We start from the raw sequence: 6,689 nt of genomic DNA on the forward strand, positions 1-6,689 counted from the left end.
TCACGTGGCCAGGAAGGGGATGTGTACCCTCTCAGGGAGGGGCCCTGCAAAGAGAAACAGGATATGTGGTGATGTGTAGTACCACCTATAACACTGCCCTAGGAACTAAGTCACCCAGACTTACAAATCACATGTTCTTAAGTTAGTTACATGCTCTTTTAATTATTTCTTCCTGTGTATTGCTAACCCTTGGTACCTTTGAAATTGTTTTATAATAACCTGATTTCAAAGTATCTCACTACTGACTTGGTTATATTTTGGTCAAATATACTTTATCATGCATAATATCACCCTCCTATGAAGAGCTCAGAAAGCCTGGAGACTTTTAAATTTTAACAGCATTTTAACTTCCCCAACACCAATGTATCAGACACCTTAGCTGACTATTACAGAATCTGTGTCCGAATTTACATCTTCTATGATAGGGTAGACCAGATAACCTGAAACCCTTTTACTTCAAAACATCTGAAAATCTGAGACAAAACATAACAAACACTTTCTTCAAGGTATACATGTACCTGGAAGAAACTTAGATAACTCGAGGGGCTAAAAATGAAACAAACTGAAAACTGCAGCAAGAATCCAGAGAACCAAGAGTGTAACAGTCAAGTAGGTAAGAGACTCCCTGTTCAACATTAGCATTACAACCCCAGGGCTGAGGTTTCCAAGACTTCATGGAAGCAAGAGACAACCCCTCATGTTGGGGAGTTACCACTAAGACCCCAAATAAAGCTAGACTTCCCAAAGGACCTCAGCCTGAGTAAAAGATATACCTAGGGTGTATCACCTAGGCTGCCAGATTTAGCAAATAAAAATACAAGACATCCAGTTAAATTGGTATTGCAAATGAACAACAACTCAGTGTTTAATACAACCATATCCAATACAGTATTTAGAATACAGTTATACTAGAAAATTTGTTGTTGTTATCTGAAATTCAGATTTAACTGGGCAGCTCTATGTTTTACCTGGTAGCCCCACGTACATAAGAAAAATCATTCAGCAGTATAGGAAGTCAAAGAGAATATGTGCCCATCTCTATAGGGGCTTTCAGATGAGGGGTGGTAGGGAGCGTATCTTCCCCAGAATTAAGTCACAGGCCTGCCCTTACATGGATTTACACTTCAACTTTAAACTACTGTTGAGGCAGTCCAAGTTGGGGGTTGGGAAAGAATTTCCAGACACAGAATTTCAGAAGGGAGTGAGTTTATTAAGAACAAAGAGCAGAGATAATGAAGGCATTGTAAATGCAGCAGGCCGACCTCCTGCTAGATCAGAGAGTGTCGACCTTTTTCGTGAGTTACTCACTTTTTATAGCCTCAAGACAAAGAAAATTCCTGCTGGAAGGTTGGCATTAGGTAATTGGTTAGGACTTTATAGGGTGTTTACTGGAGTGGGCATCTTCGCCTAATTTGGAGTTAAGAAGCTTGTTAGTGATGATCAGGGGGCTTCTGGTAATAGTTACAAAGGAGCTCAATTAGCTTCAGAGGTGATCTTAGTTCTGGGCTCCACTTCTGTGGCCTTGGTACACAAGATGGTACCTTGGTACCTGTGGCCTTTGGGGCAAGACTCAAAAACTACCTGCAAGATCCTCACCTACCAAGCCAGAAATTAGTATAAGAAATGTCCCTCCAAATGTACCCCAGGACTCCCTATATAAGCAAATACAAACCTCAACTCAGGTCACTATGGAAGTTCACAGACTAAGCCTCTCTAAAGATAAGCTCAGGACCCAAAATTACAAAACACAGGTAGGAGTGGGATTACTTGTGTACAGTAAGCAAGGAAGGCTTTTTCACTCGATAGATAAAAAGTCCAAGGGCACAAAGCCTTGGAAACATGTCCAGAGGGTCCTCCAAAATTGATTTCTTGCTTGTGTTCCTAAGGTGGGGCAAAACACAGAATCCATGACTTCAGGCTGTGATTCTTATCTGACTATCCATCACCACTACTCAGAATAACAAAGCAAAACCAAAACAAGCCAGTTCTAGTGTAGGCAGGTCAGTGTTCTTCAATCCAGTAAGAATAGACCTTCATGAACTTCAGTGCTTTTATCATAAGAACCACTTATTAACTAAAACTTGTGAAGAGGTCAAGTGATCTGCTTTTAAAGGCTTGGCTCCAATGTTTCATTACCCTGGAATCCCAGTAGGCTGATCAACTGTCCCAGTTTGCCTGAGACTCTGGTTTTAGTGGGCTCCCCAGGTGGCTCTAGTGGTAGAACCCACCTGCCAATGCAGGAGACGTGAGACTTGGGTTTGATCCCTGGTTTGGGAAGCTCCCCTGTAGGGAGGCATGGCAACCTACTCCAGTATTCTTGCCTGGAAAAATCTCATGACAGAGGAGCCTGGGAAGCTACAGTCCATAGAGTCACACAGAATCAGACATGACTGAAAGCAATCTAGCATGCATGCACGCATCTGATTTCAGCATTGGAAAAAAAAAAAAAACCAAGACAGCTGGTCACAGAAAGCATTCTTCATTCTAATTATAGGCAAATTAAGTAAATCTTTCGCTTTATCCTCCTACCAGCAACTTTCAGGAAAATAAGCTAGTAAGTATTTCTTCACAAGGTAGGTTACGGGGCATGTAACTACAGAATACATGTATTAATGTGCATAGATAACACTCACCCCTAAGCCTCCTTGAGCTTCAGTTTCCTCATCTGTAAAATACAAATCACTGTAGAACCCTAAGGTTCTGGAAAGGATTAATGAGGTCACGTATAACATATAGATAAAGCACTTAGCTTAATTCCTGGCATATAGTAAGCACCCAAGTGAAAGTCACTCAGTTGTGTCTGACTCTTTGTGACCCCATGAACTATACAGTCCACGGAATTCTCCAAGCCAGAATACTGGAGTGGGTAGCCTTTCCCTTCTCCAGGGGAGCTTCCCAACCCAGGGATCAAACCCAGGTCTCCCGCACTACAGGTGGATTATTTACCAGCTGAGCCACAAGAGAAGCCCAAGCACCCAAGAAAGACAGCTATTTTGATTATCAAGTTTCAGGGTTTTGTAGCACTTAGATTTTATACTTCAGAAACATTTATTAAATGCTTTCATTTTTCACTTTTTTGTTTGTTTGTTTGAAGTGGCAGCTTTGCTGATATTGCTTGATTATCCTCACCCAGCATGTCAGAATCTATTGACAGATGCAAATGATCTTCTCTTACTGTGCTGGAGACTCATCTGTTCATCCTTTGACTTTCAAAATCCAAAAATCCTTATCGGGACTTAGAGAAAACAACGATAATCTCGGTAACTATTTTCCTCACTTTTTAAAGAACAAACTTGATATTTACCTTGCCAGCCTATCATCTTTTTTTTCTAAAATGTAAAAGTAACAGTGAAAATAGCTTTCCCTTTTCCCCACTACTTACCCTCACTGACCCAGAACTAGCAGTTTTCATTTCTGACTGACTGATTTTCCAAGTATTCAGACTTCATATAAACTTTAAATTGAGTGTACATTTTATGTCATTGTTCTGCTGATAGAAGAGGAGTTAAAAAACTCATCAGTCCCGCCTGCCAGCATTAGGCTGCACTGAGCATGTGTGTATTAATCATCTTTTAAGTTGCCGTCACCTTGAACACATCATCTTCCCTCTGTTAGAAGGGCATGATGCTGAGCTGTTAGGCACTTGGAGGGACTTGTCATAGATTTGTCCCAAACCACCCATATCATCTTATTTGGTCTTTTTTGTGGCCAGAATATAGTTTAATGTGGTAACTATTTTGAATATTTCTGTCAAATAAGGTTTATACTTGACATTAAAAGTCCTAAAAGGAATCAAAACCGGTGATAGAAACCAGTGCCTCTCAAACTGTAATGTGCATACGTACCACATTTTGAGAACCTTGTTAAACAAACTCTGACCTGCAGTTTGCATTTCTAGTATGCTCCCAGATGATGCCAACCTGCGCACCACACTGCAGCAGACCGGGTCTAAGGCAGGGGTTCTCAAAGTGTGGTCATGGGGCTAGCAGCACAGGCATAACCTGTCAGAAATGCCGATTCTCAGCGCCCTGATGGGCCCTGAGAATCAGCATTTCTGCCAAGTAATCTGGGTTTGAGCAAGCCCCCCAGGTGACTGACAGACAGAAAGTCTGAGAACCACTGCTTTAAATCAGCACTCTGTTTGCCTAAAGGGACCAGGTGTTTTATTTCCCACAAGGAAGGGAGGAATTAAGACTTTCTAGGAGCTGAGACAACCAAGACAGATAAGCCAGCGCTTAGTAAGCTGTACGAAAAGAGTTTGTAACAGATCTGCCTACAATGGCTAGAAGGCTTCGGGGAGACAGGCCCTGCCAGCAGCTGGTTGAAGCTTCATCAACTGGGTGTGTTTACTATATACAAATATCTGGGGACAAGGGGATTGATGCAAGCTTTCAACATCAAGGAAGTCTGACATGGGTTAACCCAACAGTGATGGATCACCAACAGCAGGAATAGGTGTGTGCTTAATGCATCTGCTAAGCAGGAAAACCAAAAGAAGGAGAAAAAAATTTTGAAAGAATTTGCCAAAAAAGCATCCAAGTGACCCAATTGGAAAATCTACATTATTCCCCTTCTTTAAACTCATTTTACTGTTTGGTGTGGCTTACTGTGGTCTTTGGAATCAGACTGTCTGTCTCAAAGCCCTGGCTGTACCAGCTGTGTTGTCTTGGGCAAATTACTCATCTCTCACTGCCTCCATTGGCTTATCTATCAAATGGGGATGATGATGTTTTGTGGGAATTAAACATTACATCAATAGAGCATATGTAAAGCATAATAGTGCATGATACACAGTCAGTGCTTCATTAATATTAATTTTATTATAAGTTGGTGGAATGAGCAGAAGGGCCCTTTTTTTTCAGTGCTTGGGGTCTTCAAAGAAATCGTTTGTTCTTTAATGGAGGCTGATGCAGTTTGTACGAAATCAGACAAAAGTCAGAAATGTAAGGAGACAAAGACAGCCAGCATCTTGGAGGGATCCATGGGCCCCTGGAAAAGACCAAGCAAGAGCAGGATAGAGGCAGAAGAGCCATGGGGCTCTGCACAAAGTCAGTGTGTAGCAGGAACAGGAACAAGTCTGAAATCCTGGAGTATAAGCCAGGATGCTTGTAAGTGCTGGCCACCCATGAGGAAGACGCAGCCTCAGGAAGACGCAGAACTTCAGGCTGGATCACAGGCTTACCCCTTGGCTGCAAACAGAATCACTTAGGGATGGGAACCTTTAAAAACAACTGATGCATGAGTCACCCCAAGAGTCTGCTTCACTGTCTGGGCATCAGATTTCTGAAATCTCCATGGAAGTGAAAGTGTCAGTCGCTCAGTTGTGTTCGACTCTTTGCGAGCCCCTGGGCTATAGTCCACCAGGCTCCTCTGTCCATTGAATTTTCCAGGCAAGAGTACTGGAGTGGGTTACCATTCCCTTCTCCAGGGATCTTCCTGACCCAGGGATCGAACCCAGGTCTCCTTATTACTAGCACACTGGAGCAACAAAAGGTGCCCCTTAGATGGGGATTGATTCTGCAGATTACCACTCAGAGTTACACTAACAAAATCCACATATAATGAGTGACCCATGCTAAGGAAGAGAGGAAGGGAGAGATTTCTAAGAATTATGACAGAACCTCAGGACCACAAGGATACTTCAAGGAGACATGATATTCCACAAGTAAGGTGCCATCTTCCCAGTTACAAGAGCTTGATTTTGACTTCTTGTTAGAGTTTCACCAAAAAGGTAGCCAGACAAGAATGTGCTGTCACATGTCTGTGTATTACAACAACAGGAAGATGACAAATATGGAATTTTAAAAGAGGAACAAAATGAAGAAAGCAAACAAAGGCAAGATCTTACATTTGGCGAAGATCAACGAGAAGTATCCACTGTGTGGGTCAGGGAAGTCTAGCTTTCCCAAAGTCTTGGTAAAGTCCCTCCAATTTTTTCCATTACTTATTTCAGTTTCACACTCAACAAGGAATATCCCATTACTCATCTGATGTCCCAGCCACACTGCCATAGGGAAGGACCCTACACAGTGAACACAGCCAGCCTCGAGATGTAAAGGAACATCCAAAGTGCAAATGATACACTGGCCTTCTCGTCCACACCTCAGCCTCCTACGAGGGGTGAGGCCCCTCCCCAGATGAGCTCAGCACTCAGAGATGGATCCAGCCCGCTCACCCGGGTGACCGCATGAAGGCATTTTCCCAGAAAGGATCTCCCAGAGTAGCCAGTTGGCCTCTCTAAATTCCCCCTTGTTATTCTCTTATGGCAACTTGTCCCACCATCAGCTTTTATCCCTCCCCAAGGTGAGTTTCTGAGCTGAAAATGGCCCCTGACATCCCAGAAGTCCACGGATGCCGAGCAATGCCAGAGCCTCTCAGGAAAGCCCCCACAGAGAGCACTGTGGGATAGACAGGTGGAATGTCACCCCCAGCACTAAAATGCAATTTCTCAGCTGGTCAGAAACCAGAGGTAGGTAGGGATTTGGAACCACCATACTCACCTACGATCCACATGTACACACTCCCTCACACTTTCGTTCACACAGAATGTGGGAGAGACTGTTAATAGGTCCTGCAGCCTAACTTTGGTGGGTGTCTTGTTCCAAATTGCAAAGCTGCTTCTTTGTGAAGAAATAAGAAGTGTGTTTTTCCTCTGGATAAAGTTAAGTAAACAACAGTCACCTCAATTA

This window comes from Bos indicus, chromosome 12 (genome assembly GCF_029378745.1).
Source record: "Bos indicus isolate NIAB-ARS_2022 breed Sahiwal x Tharparkar chromosome 12, NIAB-ARS_B.indTharparkar_mat_pri_1.0, whole genome shotgun sequence".
Taxonomy (NCBI): Eukaryota; Metazoa; Chordata; class Mammalia; order Artiodactyla; family Bovidae; genus Bos; species Bos indicus.